The 18,536-nt window shown below is 37.0% G+C and overlaps 1 protein-coding gene across 2 annotated transcripts in view; it reads right to left on the reverse strand.

Annotated features, from left to right (window-relative positions):
- The window catches only part of LOC117326140 (gastrin/cholecystokinin type B receptor-like), a 104,860-nt gene that overhangs the window by 14,460 nt on the left and 71,864 nt on the right, over nt 1–18,536 (reverse strand). The window lies entirely within an intron of this gene.

Below are 18,536 nucleotides of genomic sequence, written 5' to 3' on the forward strand. Positions count from 1 at the left end.
CACCTCGGGTCTTTCCTCCGGTATTTTGCAATAAGAAAGACTGGGCTGTTCCTGTACACGTCTGTGATTTATATAAATAATTATACAATGTATGTAAATGTATAAGGGGTGTTTGATTTATATAGAACGGCGAGGAAATAGCACGATTTGTCTCCCAATAGTGATCGTCTTTCATCTTGGCGTATAGAAAATGAAATGATTATCTAACTTTGTTTTGTTTTGAGGGGTCTAACGTCCTCGCAGCAGCCAGGGTCATACGAGGACGAGTGTCAGAGAGACACCAACAGCCAGGGTCATACGAGGACGAGTGTCAGGGAGACACCAACAGCCAGGGTCATACGAGGACGGGTGTCAGAGAGATACCAACAGCCAGGGTCATACGAGGACGAGTGTCAGGGAGACACCAATAGCCAGGGTCATATGAGGACGGGTGTCAGGGAGACACCAACAGCCAGGGTCATACGAGGACGGATGTCAAAGAGACACCAACAGCCAGGGTGATATGAGGACGGGTGTCAAAGAGACACCGAGACACCGATAGAGGAAAACAAAGAAGAGAAAGACACAGCAGCGACCGATTTAACTTTGTATGAATCAATTTTGTTTAAAGTATGTATCTTGGGACGCAGTTACAATATAAAGAGAAAACAATGTGGTGCGAGACTACAACGCCACGTGCTCATGTAATTACTATTGTTACGTCATCATTTTTATTTTGCTGTTCTAAGAACTTCAGAAATTGACGTTCGGTGAGGGAAATAACGCGATAAAATAAATTTACCACCTCAAAATAGCAATGCACTCAAAATAACAATGCAAGAGGGAAATGCTTAGCAAATAGTGTTATAGTATTCAAATGCGTATACATGTAACTGATGTTGAAAAAGTTGCATAATCTCTATCCGGGCTTATTCAGTTTCTCTGCGATAGAAATGCTGGTAAAATGAAAACAAACCAATTTACTAAAACATTCATTGCTTAAATAATGTAGAGTGCAGACAGGCTATACATACGTGCGATGTATTTCAATTCAAACGAAAGATAAATAAATAACTTTGGAATTGTTTAAACATATATGCTGTACATCATCCGAATTTGTGTAGTTTTTTGGAACAACATTCAAGTGAGTGTTTTAGCAAGATTAGAATAGAGAAATTCTTTCTGCGCGTTTTGTTGCCTGCGAATTCCTCAGCTCCGAAAATTAGATCAGCCGTTTGAATTACCATTTTATCACCCGACATGTGACTGTAAGATAGAATTTATCGGAAATTATTGAGAGAGTTAGTGATAAAGTTTCGAAGTTGGAAGAATGCAATCTCAAGGTTCAAGTTATAGTGTATATTTAGGTGTTTGCACATACATAAAGACCAATACAATTTTACGAGCCTTACAAATTAAAATAAATTCCCTAACGTATGAATGTTGCGATGCGTACAGCTTTATAATGTGACGATCCAAAGGGTGATCTATTTGGGTACCGCACAACAATTCGACCGGCAGACAGCCATGGGCTACGTACGTCAAAACTAAATCATGTGTATCTTGGGACGACTTTGGCATTTAGACGTCCGAGAAAGGTTTGTAACGAGTGAAAGGTCACGTAATGTTCATGTCTCTCTCATTGGAACGCTTGAATATTAATCCAGTAAAATCTTATTTGTAATTCCGGCCATGGCACAGATGTATGGTGTCTGCAGGTCAGTTCATTCTAATTTTGGAGATTCATTTCATCGTATAAAGTTGATATGTTGAAATGAATTCACGATTTTGTATACGTATTGCGTAGCACAGCATTAAAACCTTAAGCTTTATAACAAAACCAGCAAAATACAATAATTCAGCAATGCATTTAACATAGCTAGCTATTTATGTGTGATTATTGTTGTCACTTTGTCTTTCTCCTTTTTTCGTTCTTTTCTTCATATATTGAACTATCTTTCCAATCGCCTCACTTCCGTTTCACCCCAAAGGACTCACAAATGGATTTGCTATCGTAGTTTCACTTCCGTTTTGATAAGCCATGGTTAATGCACGTGAGGTTGAAGTAATCATAAATCCGAAATCCATGCTTAAGGGCCAATTATGTCACTCCGTGCCCTGGTTGTCATTTCTATAATAAAGGATAATGCATTCGCGGCACTCGGAACACCTCGGAATGCCAAAACATCAATTTATCGTCATCAACCAAGATCCAGCCATAAAGAGGCTAAACGTGACACAGTCACAATCTCGAACACATCTAAGGCAGAAACATCTGATTTATTGTCTTCGCTTTAACAAGATCAGATTGTTTTTTCAGAATATGGTGTCAAGGTCATGGAAACCATTAGATAGATTTTATTGGTTATCATAACCACTGTACAAAGCAGTATTAAAGGCATTACTACAAACGTTCATTTTTAATCTTTATTTTATTTTATTTGTGTGTTTTTTTGTTTTTTGTTTTTGTTGTTGATTATTTTTAATTGTTTGTAGGTTTTTTTTATCATTTTTTTCTTTATTTTTTTTTTGTCATGCTTGATATAGAAGCAACAGATATATAGTTGTCCATGAATCGTAAACGGCATCAGCAGAACCGGTTAAGTTTCCCCATCATTTCGAGAAACCTCACATGAACTCGACAATTACGACAGAAAAAAATCCTTTTGGCAATAATGACGTTCAGTTTGATTAAGGCTGGACAAACATGAAGTTTTCTTAAAAACTTTCTCTCTAATAAAATTGTTCAGAAATTTAAATAACTCCCATGGCGTATAAGCTTGTCAAGGATTACTCAACTGACATCAAATTGTGCACGCCTTTGATTTATTTTACATCACACGAAAAATAATTTAATATCTTACACGTAATAACAACCGCAGTGTTATAACGATTTCGAGTAAAGTCGATCGGTGTTGGTATCGTATTGCTAGGTACACTTAATCAACATTTTAAGAGAAAGTTTCGATATAGCGTCCCTCGGTAGATTGACCTTTCGTTTATGACCAACATACTCGGTAATCCTCTTTATGATTTTCCTATCTAGTTCTCCACCTCCCCTTCCCCTCCCGATATTAATGCAAAAATCTATTCATTTCATAGTGGGCAAATAGTGGCAGTATAAGGATTCTCAATTTACGATATATTGTCTCTCGATAAATTGGCCTTTCTTTTACGACCAATATAACTTGTGATCCTCTTTTCTGATCACCTTAATTATCATTCATCCCGATACATTGCCAGAATTCACTCGTTTTACAGTGGGCAAGTAGTGACAGTATAAGGAGATCGATAAATTGACCTTTCGTTAACGACTTTAATTAGCCATAAAATATCATTTATCTCAAATCTTTATCTTGTTTTCAGCAGCTCCGATATAGGAGGCTCGACACACATGCTTCACTTTCTTTAAAATAGAATCTGACTTTTCATTTTACCATCAGGCATCAAATGTTCTTTTCAAACCACAAGATGGCTGAATCATCTGTTATGCCTGTTTTTAAGTCACCCTCAAATATTCTTATTAAGAGATTCTTTTCATTTCACTTTAAAGTATGCTTGCAATATTTTTTTTTTCAATTCGCCTGTAGGTGCGCGTATTTAAATTGATATTTAATTGAATATTAAACAGGCTTTTTTGTATTTACACTCAAATAAACTGAATCAACTTGTATATATATCAATTCAAATAAGCTTAAGAAATTCGCCTTTTTGTTAATTTTATTAAATTAACTTTTTAAATTCACTGACTAGCACTGGACTTCAAATAAGCGAAATTAATACGTTTTTAAGATATGACTTTATCTATTCATTCATTTACGTGCGCTAAATTAGATATACAATATCATATTCTTCCCCATTATACCCCTAAGTACGCAAAAAGTCACTTCTAATTCAAAGTGCTAAATAGCTTTGATGATATTGAAGACGTTCTAATGAAGCCAATTGCAATCTCTTATCTACCGAAAAACAAAACTCTTTATCTAAAACCAATAAGTTATCGACGTCTCGAGGACGCTTGACTTTGATGAAGCGATGTACTCTCTCAGTTAACTTAACAACTACGTCGTTACGTCAGCGAAACGCTTTGAAACGGTACGAGTATGTAGAACCATATGCAAAACAAATATACATCGTCTGTCATGGAATCAGATTTAGATACAAAAGATGCTTTTCCCCTCATTATAACATCGTTTTAACATATGCGAGCCAGAATCTGTCATGCCGGAGAGTCAAAATTGATAGTTTTTTGGTGTCACGGCACGAAAACCCATTATAGGATATGAAGTGTATTAAGATGCCTAACGAACCCGATACGTTTAAGCAGACTGATGGAGGTACAGATCTTAAAGTACGCTTTTAAAAAAAAACATCTGAAAATTACCACAAAGGTTCATTTCGCGTTATGGCCTCACACGACATTAGCACCGCGTTCCTTTGCGGTAGAATAGAGTTATTTTACATTTAATAATTACGTAAACACTACAACACATTAACAGCGAATGCCGTTATGCGAAGTTACTGAATTAATTAAAGCTTTGATTTGTAAAAATGAACAGATCTTACGATAGCTAATGTTTTCTCTGAGTGAGCGGAGTTATGATTTATCTCAATGCTGTACTTTTGTTTGTTAATATATTGGGTCAGGCAATACACATCCTGACTAATAAGTACCGTAGATCGCTATGTTTCCATTATATATCACATTACAGACAAAATACTCTCAAAACTATTTTCCAGCTATTGCTTTGATTATATCTATCTAATTACTCCTCTTGATGAAATGCTTACATCCTGAATGGATAAATTATCTCCTCTGGTTGAATTCATTATCCCTCCTGATGAAATTTATTAACAATCTTTATTTCATAAATTAACTCCCTTGGTTAAGATTTGGTTCCCCTGATGATATTTTTTTTAAATCCTATACGTTGATGAATTATCTCCCCTGATAGAATTATCTCCCCTGATGAATTGATTGCCTTGGCTAATATATATGTATATTACGCCCCCTGTTTGGATCAATTACCTCCCTTGACTGAACAGATTGCATCCTGTCATATTCATAACATTCATTACCGTATCTCATCTGAAGTCAAATCATATCTTAAAAAAAAAAAAAAAGATTACCACACGGTATTTATGAATTACTTGCAATGAAGCCAGAAACGATGTGTATCTAGCACTGCTAAGCGCTCTAGTTAGATATTCATGTAAGCAATGAAGAATTTATAGATACATTTGTAGACTCGAAAAACTGTTTCCCTTGTTTTGCTTTCTTTTTTCTTTTTTAATGATATGGTGGTTCTTTGTGTTGATTTGACTTAAGTGGTGTATGAGTTCAATATTGTCTTAACTTTAGAAGGTAATTAAAAACAAAATTGTAAAATTTATCGGACCAAAATACATTTTGTATATTTCATCAACTTACTGCGTTGAAGAATTTTTGTTTCTTTTTGTTATCAGATGTACACTGTCAAATAAATTTTGTTATTAATTCAAATAAGTGAAACCAAAACGTTAAATTAACCATTCTTCAACTTTAGACAGTAACTTTTTACAACAAAAATGTCTTAATTAAATGCATCACGCGAACGTTACCATAACAACTGCCTGCTCGCGCTGTGACGACGGTTGAAATGACCTTATCAGGAACTTCATAGCAAACAAACAAGTTTAACTCTTTCAAACGAAATAAAATTTATCAACCAAAATGTTTGTTTCGGAATTGTTGAACGCATTTTATATGTCATTGCATTGGTTTATTGTATATGTCGGGAGATGTTTTCAACAAATCAACACTTTGATAACGTCAACTTAGCCTGTCGACTATAGTCGACAGTGGGGAAGAGAGAGCATATTTTTTATGTCGACTATAGTCAACAACGGTACTGAAAGAGTTGAAAATCGAACTTGTACAATTTGTTTCTTTAGTATGAAAACTGCCCAGTTGTTTATATAAATAACAATAACAATCTAAATGTTCGAGATAAAATCTTTTTATATATTTACTTTGTTTATCACTTAGTACACGGTGTTTTCGACACCATTAGATTATTTATCTTTTTATTTATTTATTTATTTATTTATTTATTCATTTATTTATTTATGTTTTTATTTATTTATTTATCTATCTAACGGTGAAATAGCAATGCGGTCGTAAACAAAGTGACAGACAAGACAATTCTAGAGGGCTCTTAAGCCAACGTCACGATATGAAAATCAAAGAATGGAGTCTAATATCCTCTTGAAGACCAGCTTAAAAGTTTAAATATCGTTTATGCCTTCTGCAATCTCCTGATCTGCTGATCGACTGGAATTGCATGACAAATACATCCTGTTTGATTTCATCAGCCGTAAATATACGCCTTCAATCATGTAGTTTTACATTACTTGGCAGCAAAAACCGCTTAGAAGATTAAATTGATGACAACGCCGCTGGGAATTTCAACTTGAGTTTAACGTGTTGATATTTCAGATTTATGCGTTTTGATCTCAACACTACGCCAAAAATCCACTTGACCGGCTTGACAGTATCTTATAAATCTATCATGCACAGACATGGAGAGTCAGTTCCGTTGTAATACTAGACACATCCAGCCCACCCCCGCCTCCACAGTGTGTGTTAGAGGAGAAATAGAGAATCTAATGCCCCCCTTAGGATTTCAATTTATTTGTCAACAACTCGACAAAAATATCTAAATCATCGGTTTGAGAAATTAATGTAATATTTCATCACCTCCATAACGGTAGTTATCAATTCTTCAAGGATATTTGTTTGCATAGCGATAAACATCATTGCATGGGGACTAACATCATTGCGTGGGGACTAACATCATTGTGTGGGGACTAACATCATTGCGTTGCGACTAACATCATTGCGTGGGGATCATTACGTGGGGACTAACATCATTGCGTGGGGACTAACATCATTGCGTGGGGACTAACATCATTGCGTTGGGACTAACATCATTGTGTGGGGACTAACATCATTGCGTGGGGACTAACATCATTGCGTGGGGTTTATCATCATTGCGTGGGGTTTATCATCATTGCGTGGGGACTAACATCATTGCGTGGGGATTATCATCATTGCGTGGGGACTAACATCATTGCGTGGGACTAACATCATTGCGTGGGGTTTATCATCATTGCGTGGGGACTAACATCATTGCGTGGGGATTATCATCATTGCGTGGGGACTAACATCATTGCGTGGGACTAACATCATTGCGTGGGGTTTATCATCATTGCGTGGGGACTAACATCATTGCGTGGGGATTATCATCATTGCGTGGGGACTAACATCATTGCGTGGGGATTATCATCATTGCGTGGGGACTAACATCATTGCGTGGGACTAACATCATTGCGTGGGGTTTATCATCATTGCGTGGGGACTAACATCATTGCGTGGGGATTATCATCATTGCGTGGGGACTAACATCATTGCGTGGGACTAACATCATTGCGTGGGGTTTATCATCATTGCGTGGGGACTAACATCATTGCGTGGGGATTATCATCATTGCGTGGGGACTAACATCATTGCGTGGGGACTAACATCATTGCGTGGGGTTTATCATCATTGCGTGGGGTTTATCATCATTGCGTGGGGACTAACATCATTGCGTGGGGATTATCATCATTGCGTGGGGACTAACATCATTGCGTGGGACTAACATCATTGCGTGGGGTTTATCATCATTGCGTGGGGACTAACATCATTGCGTGGGGATTATCATCATTGCGTGGGGACTAACATCATTGCGTGGGGATTAACATCATAGCGAGGGGACTAACATCATTTCGTGGGGATTAACATCATTGTGTTGGGACTAACATCATTGCGTGGGGACTAACATCATTGCGTGGGGACTAACATCATTGCGTTGGGACTAACATCATTGTGTGGGGATCATTACGTGGGGACTAACATCATTGCGTGGGGACTAACATCATTGCGTGGGGTTTATCATCATTGCGTGGGGTTTATCATCATTGCGTGGGGACTAACATCATTGCGTGGGGACTAACATCATTGTGTTGGGACTAACATCATTGCGTGGGGACTAACATCATTGCGTGGGGACTAACATCATTGCGTGGGGTTTATTATCATTGCGTGGGGACTAACATCATTGCGTGGGAATTATCATCATTGCGTGGGGACTAACATCATTGCGTTGGGACTAACATCATTGCGTGGGGTTTATTATCATTGCGTGGGGACTAACATCATTGTGTTGGGACTAACATCATTGCGTGGGGACTAACATTATTGCGTGGGAATTATCATCATTGCGTGGGGACTAACATCATTGCGTGGGGACTAACATCATAGCGTGGGGACTAACATCATTGCGTGGGGTTTATTATCATTGCGTGGGGACTAACATCATTGCGTGGGGACTAACATCATTGCGTGGAGTTTATCATCATTGCGTGGGGACTAACATCATTGCGTGGAGTTTATCATCATTGCGTGGGGAACTGCACTTTTGTTTTATATAACATTTTCTATCCAACAACAGGCTTAGAAATGTATTGTTGCAAACAATCATTTTAGATCAACATGACACGATTTCAACCGCCATAAGAAAGATAATGGTCATAAATATGATGATCAGACACCCACAACGGAAGAGATCTACCTCATTGTCCGACATATACACAAATGATGATATATATGTGTGTGGTTGCGTGTATCTATTTGAGCAAGTAGCTTCAAATGTATACGTATAAAATGCGTGTCGGTGTGTTAATTTGTTTACTAATTAAATGATGTACGACTTGAGATGTAAGAAGTTTTCAACCTCCTTATAACAATCATCTATTGTTTTCCTTTTGGTACATTTGAATACAATGATCTCTCCCACTTTCACTTTCTATCTCTCCCCTTTTCTCATCCGGTTATAATCGTATTTACATAATCATCACTATTTAGCCATCTTATGATTTATGAATAGTTTTAACTATATTATAAGGAACGGGCGTCTTATAATGTTCAAGTAACTTTATTATTGTACCCAATCATTATGCTGTATATTGACAATGGAATCTGTTTAAACTTAACTAAGCTAAACAACCGGATATCAATTTCGTTACAACATCTAGACACAAAAATAAAGTGGTACCATGTCAAAAGTACTACAGCTCCAGTCAATGTGATATGAGTGTTGCAATGTAGATTTTACAGTTAATGAATGTAAATTGTAAACTCCAGTTTGTGAGGTTTATTTCATTAGCAATCTAGGACAAATTAAAAATCCCATTTTTCTTGACATTATACTTATAATAAGCCCAAATGATAAAATTACCGGCTTTGTATGATAAAAGTTCCTATTAAAGTTGTATTTCTTTCTTGGCTTAACCAGGTTTACTTCCAAATCTAAAGAAAAAGTTTGGTTCGTTTCATCTCAACGTTAAACAATTACCTCCTAATACGCGACACAAGTACTTTTAACAGGAAGCTCAAAAAGTAACCTAGCTGACTCCAGCGTTATTACCACTTAACCTAATAAATCATAAACGAAGAGCAGCGATGAGAGGCGTGAATCAATCGGTTACATGGTGCATATTCCTTATAGCAGCCGTTAGTTAATATAATTCGTTATTTACGACATGCGTGAACAGAGATATAATTAAACTAACTACCGAACTGTCTGATTTCCCAGTAACACGTACACGTACCGTTAACAACCAAATATTACACTAAAATGGATTTTTATTACAATATCTCGTTATATTGCCGTGCCTATTACCATCCAAAGAAGTTTTACTTTCCTAAGGAAAATTAGGTAATTCCTTTGATACCGTGTTGTCATGGAAACATCTGCCTCAATATATAACTGAATCACTGCTTATAAACGCTCATCATTTTGAGAGTGGGACGACTGGTTCGCCCGTTGTCAGTGACCAGGCGTGGTCCTGTTGGGTGTCTTGGGTAGTATGCTTCAGTGAGATAGCACTATAAAATCGGATTCCGTTCAGCGCCATCACAAGGATGTTCAAACAACATAACGCTGCAACCCAAAACACACACTCAAAACACACACTCAAAACACGCACTCAAAACACACACTCAAAACACACACTCTAAACACGCATGCGTATTGCATACAAAGGGCGCCTTCCTTAATCGACCATAGCTGTTGATAGGTTTGGTTTGGTTTGGTTTATTTTGTTTAACGTCCTATTAACAGCCAGGGTCATTTAAGGAAGTGCCAGGTTTTGGAGGTGTAGGAAAGCCGGAGTACCCGGAGAATAACCACCGACCTACGGTCAGTACCTGGCAACTGCCCCACGTAGGTTTCAAACTCGCAACCCAGAGGCTTGTGATAAAGTGTCGGGACAACTTAACCACTCGGCCACCGCGGCCTGTTGATAGGATTATGTGGTGTAACACGCGCAGTCAATACGAGTATGGTTAATGTGTTTCACCAGATCAATCTCCGCCCAGAGTTGTCTTTCCATTCATTCTCTTTCAAATGTACACATACAAGTTGATGAAAAAGAAAAAAAAAATAGAAAAAAACTCATTTTTGCAAACCTGGGAAGGATGTAATTATGCTGTAGTCGCATCTATTTAATTTTTCGTAAAAGCAAGAAATCTCTCATTTCGCGATTTATTGAAAATGTTTTCAATAAATTAATCTTACTCTAGATACCATGTGCAATGATTGTTATTATTTCTAATGACGTAATTCTATCAATAAACTAGCAATTTTAGAGATAGCATCGCGTTGTGAAGAAGAGGCAACTGCAATGTAGTAAATGAAAAACAGACTGATCCCCCCCCCCCCCCCCCCCCCTTAGTTCGCTTCTCTCCACCAGGGCTGCGCTCCGCAATCAAAGCTTTGTCAATAGCACATGTAAGGGAGACAACTGTGGAGGTTACCAATATATTTGTCATGCAAGCATTGTCGGTTTTTAAGATTAATGTTTTTATGTAATGTTGTTTTTTTTTATTTCCACCAGTAAATCGCCAAATAAGGGTATCTTCTGAATTTTACATGGTTTATCTTTTCGAAATGTATCAGTATAATTACTTTTGACAAATTCATTCACCAATATTGACATATTCAGGTTTCAAGTTGAACTTTCTTAAAAGTCGGTCAAGAACCGCATTTCTTTATGTATTGGAAATGTACGTGATAATGCAGGAAAAATGAGGCGAGATAGAGAGAAAAATGAAAAGAAAAAAATTAACGACACGATTCAAAAAAAAAAAACCAAAATCATACAGCTAGATTCTACCTCAATATTTCAAGAACATGATCCCCTCCTTTTGAAATACAAGATATTATGCCCTTAAAATGTTTCTGCTACTTTTGGCACGGTAAACGAAATATGAATATACGTGCTTGCGTCAATTTATCACGATACTTGTCACGAACAATCATTGGTGATATAAATATACAAGATAAATGTAATTTGGCTACAAAACCCAGTTTGACATTCTTTACCATATACAATGTGGAATCTTGTTTCATGATCAAGGTCGCACTTTTTTTTTTCAAGCGATGTATATTTCACATGATGCATATAAACTGTTGCATGGTATTCAGTAATACCTGTTGATCTATGTCAAACGCTGGGTGACTGTCACAATCTAAAACATATCTCTCAAAATCGTTCATCAATATGAATAATTTTCTCTTCTCAGAAGACTGCTAATATTTCTCCGTACTCCGATATTTCCTTCCACTCAAAATATGACTATCACGTTATGACAAAATAGTTCCGTACGGAACGAATACTAGTTTATATATATTTTCTAAGAAATTACCTTAGGGATATTTTAAACATGAAAACTTCACAGCAACTGTAACATTTTCTTGTCAGATAAATAAAAACTTACGAGCTGAATTAACTGCTTTCCTCACAAACCTCGACTTTGTGATGCAAGTCGAAGCGCAAGGAAAAATGCTTTTCATTGCTTTCATTTAATTTGAGGATTCCGTTCTCCGCAACGACGAGACCCTTTTGTGACGATATGTGCAAATTTTGATAGAACAACTTTAAAGTGGCTATATCATCGAAAACATATTACCGGTTTAAATTATTCTGACAATGAAATAACCGGAAGCGACGATAAGAATGAGTGAAAAGTCAATATGAGACAAGTACATGTATAGCCTTTTGATCAGGTGGATACATGATATTATTACCACTACATAACATATCTACCGAGAACAAAGTGCAAAAAAAAGTGAAAATAAGGGAATCTTCCATTCTGTCTGACCTCCACATAAGTCGCCTCTACTATCGTTCATTATTTTATGAAGTCCCAGGACTCTGTGAATAACAGAAGCTCGTGGTTGTGTCGGAGTTTATTTGGGAGTTCGGGGCTCGGAAAAGCCGCCTTTCTCGGACATTGGCTTTCTTCGTCATTTCTGATTTTACTTCAATATTCAATCCAGAAGCACAAAATTTAATATTCACTTGTGCATGTTGATGTCTCAAACTGGCCATTTTTATCAAAAAATCTTAAAGAGTTTCAAATATCAATCGACGTCGTAGGAAGTGATATTGGTCAAAAAATTTTAAGATGCCCTGACACGTTATCACTAGCCCTCCACTTCTGGGTCGCGGGTTCGAAACCTACGTGGGACAGTTGCCTGGTACTGACCTATGCCGTTGGTTTTTCTCCGGGTACTCCGGCTTGCCTCCACCTCCAAACCTGGCACGTCCTTAAATGAACCTGGCTGTTAATAGGACGTTAAACAAAATAAACTAATCCAAACCAATCGAGAATTTTTAAAGATTTGTATTTAAACTGTACAAATTCAAACTAAAGTTAATGTCGATCTCATTAGAAAGGAATTCCGTTAAGTTTCATCAAACACTTTGCTACATTTCTCGCGGCTTGTGTCGATCTCTGTCACACTTTCTACCGAGGAAGCACAAAATAGTCTTGTGTGGGCATTTAAGAGTATACATGTACTAAGATACCGCTATTTTGTTAATGTAATAACAATAATGAAAAAAGTCATGATAATCAGAATAGGAAAATTCCCCAGTACAATCCCTTAACACCATAAGATCCTAATTTGTTTACTGATATCGGAAACACCATGAAAGCTATATTTCCAATTGCACACTTGTTTTTCAGAGAGATGGCTTTCATTTGAGGGTGTGGCTGTTATCGACACAAAACCGCGGCAACTGTTGAACATTGCTCTTTTTCTGCACCAATAAAAAGATCCAGACATACAGCTTAAATACACAAAACCATTTCACACAGTTTACCGGGAAGCGGCGGAGGAATTCCTCAAAATTCGTGACCGATATTACTTCCTATGACATGGATTGGCCATATTGAAATATAGAAGATGATTAGCCAGGTCCACCAATCATCTTCTTCCGTTATCTCATAGTCGCGTGTCACGTGGCTTTTGATCAAAGGATAATAGATAATCCCCGATATAGATAAACGTGTTTGTTCACCAATTCAATAATATATCCAGATGATTCCGCGGCCCTATGGGCCTGTTACTGGAGACAATCAGCGTTAACCTGATTGTAAAATGCCAATCTACAGAGCCTGAGTTCGAATAGACACTGACCCTAATAAACCTCGGTGATCTGACCCATTGAAAATCTTAGATGAAATGGTCTTTGTGATTAATATCATCAAACATATATGTGGAAAAAAGATGCGATATATTAAATATAGGTACATGTATAACATCGTTGTAACTGTGTTAAAGGCACAAATTGAAAATACTTAACTAAAGCATATTGTATCCGCTTTCTACTGATATACCTTCTCCAGCCATTTCTAATGTTTGGGAAAAGGTTACATCTTTTTATTAACATCAAAGCTGATATATGTAAATACATCTTTTTTGAATTTATTACACAATGCGTTTGATTTTCTTTAACTATACGCATCGACTGTATTTTGAACTATTGCACAGCTTAAATGAACTAGTGCACGGTCACGTGCGAACTATTGAACCCCCCGTGAAGTTTCGGAATTTAGTCCTACTCTTTAAAGCGTCTAAGTCACGCAGATGTCAACACTGCCAGTCGACAGTCATTGCGCCTTCTAGGCCTACAGACAGAGACGTATGCATCATGTGATATATACGTCTCTGCTACAGGGAAGTCGAGATTTCAGTGATTCTAAGTGTGTTTTAGTGACTTTGTAATCAAACAAGTGTTTCATGGGTGTCTGTGCATAATCCAGAATTTTTGACACGAGGTACTTGTAATCGACTGTCAAATATTCTGGACTATTGCACAGACATCCATGATATATTTGTATATAATATAGATATATATATATGAGGCAATACATTATTTAAATCGCATGTAAATACATAAATTGAATAAAATTATGTGTAACAATTACATGACAACATCACATAAAACATTAATCAATCAATGATTTATTTTCAAATGATATTAGTCATTTTTGTTCAACCACGTTAGGTCCGGCAAGAATTTGTCGATTAAGTTGGACGTTTGAACATATCCTTCGGAACAATGTCGCACTGCCATTAACACTCGAGCTGTATACCTACTTCATAAGATCAGTGGAGATGTCTGATTGGTAGTGATGTAGAGACGAGACGATACATAGCTATAACTCCCAGCTGCAGCAGCAGCCCCTGACATAACCCACTACAGTAGGTAATGGTGATACTGAATCTGATATGCAAAGTACATGCATACTTTTAACACACACATAAGTACATTACAACTCAACAGAACAGGAACCTATTAAGATATACATTTTACTAATTATTAGAGTACAATATGTAAATACGTAATGTATGAAACTGTTTATTGTTTGTCGTTTGCAGATTGTTTATGATTTATGGTTACAAATTCCTGCCGCGCAAGGAACCCTGGGATATCGCTAATGACGAAAACTTTTTTTTAAGCCACGGACAAATGAATTAAAGCTGGTTTTTCGTGGAGAGTTTAAATTACCACAATTTTGGCCCCTAGCATCACTAGCGAACCTACATTCTTTTTTTTTTTTTTTCTTTTCTTTTTCTTTTTTTGTCATTGTACTTTTTAATTTCTTAGTTTAAATTTAACCAATTAACATTGATATTCATTAGTGTGCCATAAGTATAATTCGGACCATAGTAAAAGTTTACAGTCTTGCACTTTGGCATTCTTAAGAAAATTACTCATATCTAAGACATTTTCCAATTATCAGGAGTTTTCACTGTAGTTTATTTACTGGAATTGCTTTCTTGAAAAAATCATAATCACCTAAGTGTTTTGTACAGAGCGTGCGACGTGTGACGTGTGTTACACTACCTCTGGCGAAGTGTAAAGCGCTTACGTAACATAGATCAACATGGCTCCAAAATGACGCCATTTTTATTGTTTTGTGACTGAAATGTTTATACATTTGTGAAAATACAATCCATATTAGCATTGTTAATGGGGAACTGCAACGCAAAATGTAAATAGATGATGTGCAGCCATGATGCACAGTAGCTTAATTTGCATAACATTTGCAAAACTCGTGAGAATGGGGATCGAAGTGTTAGAGAGCTTTGTGAGTTGAGGCTAAATAGATTCAAATCGCCTTTTGCGGGTCTAGAAGTTCTAAGTAATGGCCTACCTAAGTCGATTGGTCGTTTCTTTATGTTTGTGAAAATTAAGTTGTTTTTTTCAGTATATTAGAATGTCCCTTGCTCTGCCGCATTATTTAGAAAAGGTCACACACAGTTCTGTACCAGTTATTTGTAATCAATACTGCCACCTTTCTACAGAATCCACATAATTACATATGTAACATGCATACCACGTCCCAATAGGCCTGCTAAATCGTCTCCACAGTTTGTCTTTGTACATTTATATCAAGCATATATTTGACTAATCTCTCCATTAACGAAATTTACAATAAAGATCCTGTTAGGAATTAGACTAGAGCTGTTTGGTCCCATTGCAAGGTCAAAAGCAGATATTCAGGGTGTGTTCAGCGCTCACCTAGTTCAGAATACTCCACAAAGTTACAAAAAAAAAAAACAAAAAAAAACGAGAAACTAAAGCTAAACCGTACCATACAGAAAGCATCATACGTCCAGGCTGTGCTATCAACCTCCCTCGCTACAACGTCTAACATGTTATACATACAGGCTGTTCTATGAACCCCCCTCGGTACAAAGTCTTACATCAAATACATTTAGACTGTTCAATCGACCTCCCTCGGTACCACGTCTTAAATGATATACATATACTGGCTGTTCTATAAACCTCCCCTCAGTACAAAGTCTTACTTGTTTTACATTTAGACTGTTCTTTCAACCTCCCCTATATAGTACGTCTTTTATGGTTCACATACAGGCTGCTATACCTACCTTCCTGCTGGTGCAACATCTTAAACGTTGTTTAGAGTTAAACAATGATAAAGCACCTATCATAATCATTATTTTAATTGTTATGTAAATTACCTGTTTCATTTTACCGTATAAAACTCCCTTGATAACAATACACATATTCAGTTGTGAAGATAATTATATAAATTACAAGGAGTTTGACACTACGCGTAAGAGCGCGTCAGACACTTTACACGACTAATTAATCAAATGAGAGAACACTAATGGATTCAAAACCGATCTGGACGGACAGTTGATGTCGATTGTCTTTCCTCGTGGGATATTAACGAGACGGAAGCAGATAGATGGTCACACAATAGTCGATTGAGATTTCATTATTTTGTTTAGTTGATTTCCCAAGGTTCAATTTCTTCTTACAAAGCCTCGTTTTCGGACCAAAACTTCTCAATCTAGTCAGCGTAATCCGGAAATTACGGGGTCTCAAAACGCTTTGTAGTTATCAAGTACTTGATTGAAACATATTAGAATCCGGTAGTGTAAAACATTTTGATGATGTAACGAACGTAAAATGTGCATGTTTTATTGTGTTAACTACGTCACTGTCGCTAATGACATAAACTGATGACGCGTTAAAGGCGTATAAATGAAGTACGTTTTGTTTATGGCAATACAACGTGTTCTAGATTGCAGACCTCGTGATATTGGCAACACGGAAATGAGGATTGTCTTAGAAGGATAAAGGATGGAAATCAATGTCTCCTCGAAGTCGTGATGTATATATATATATATACAGAGTTTGAGCTGAATATTTCAAACAAACGAGGGTAATAAACACGTTTGATATTGTACAACATTACGTAATGATAGACACAGATTACGTCACTATAGACGAACACAATATAGCGTCATCATAAACATACACTAAAGTACTTCACCTCAGGTAGACGCAAATTACGTCATCACAGACACAAAGTACGTCACCACATGCAGACGCAAATTACGTCATCACAGGCAGATACAAATTACGTCATCACAGATAAATACAAGTTACGTCATCATAGATAGACATAAGCTATGCCATCATAGACAAGCACAAATTACGTCATCATTGGAAACACAAACTACGTCACCATTGACAAACACAAATTACGTCATCACAGAAAGACCCAAACTATATCATCACAGATAGACTTAAAATACGTCATCGCAGGCAGATCCTAACTACGTCATCACAGACAATCATAAATTACGTCATATACTCATAGGACCTTACAGACAAACTCAATACATGCCCTGTATAGGTAGATTTAGTATGAAATATTTAATACCTTATTTTCCCCACTTATACGCACTTTCGTATTTATTGTAACACGCTATCCTGTTTGTTAGTTTGTTTCAGTATCTAAATTAGCTATTGCACGTGCACAACAATTAACTGATCCAGATGTTAGCATTGGCTATTAAATTTTGACCAGTGCTGAAAACCCGCGAGCTTATGTAATCGTTTGAGGTGAAATATGGCCGTCAGGAACTGAAAGACGTCCTAAAACTTCCGAAAGAAAAGACAAAAACCGGCTAAAAAACAGGCTTTGATGACAGCAAAACAACAACATTCAAAAGGCAGACACCGTCAACAGATGATTGAGCAATGCTTGGTTGCTTTCTCGCCGCTCTCTATCAGACATGTGACCACTGGTCCGATGTAAGCTTTTTTTGCCTCAGTTCGTCAGACAGTATGATTCCCATTTGGTGATCACCGAACACGCTATTCCGACTGGGCTTTATTCTGACTACAAAAGTACTCGTCACTGCGGTGTTACTGCTTTGGTTGATTTTCTCCTAATAATAAACCTCACCCAATCAGCATTGACGAACTTCGGCCTTAAACATTTGTATTATAGCGTGGAGACGTACAAATGGATGACGATGCTAGATCTACATAGGCCCGGCTATACATTTACGTACATGTATATACAATATTATCTGTAACCGGAAGTGATATGACCACTCCTACGACCGTCAGATTCACCAGACGTGAACCCATCTTGGCAAATGTGGGACTATCTGGGACAAAATGTCAATGTACGGGATCCAAATTGCTGCGATATTGTAGAAATTAAAAAAAACTAAAATGTTTTAATAATGGCTGAGATTCCTTTAAAAAACAAGTTCCAATGACGGCTAAATAAAACAAGTGCAATCAATGATTGCGAAATCTCACCGGCGGCAGCAATTACACTATGC

The sequence above is a fragment of the Pecten maximus genome, chromosome 4 (genome assembly GCF_902652985.1).
Source record: "Pecten maximus chromosome 4, xPecMax1.1, whole genome shotgun sequence".
In the NCBI taxonomy this organism is placed as follows: Eukaryota; Metazoa; Mollusca; class Bivalvia; order Pectinida; family Pectinidae; genus Pecten; species Pecten maximus.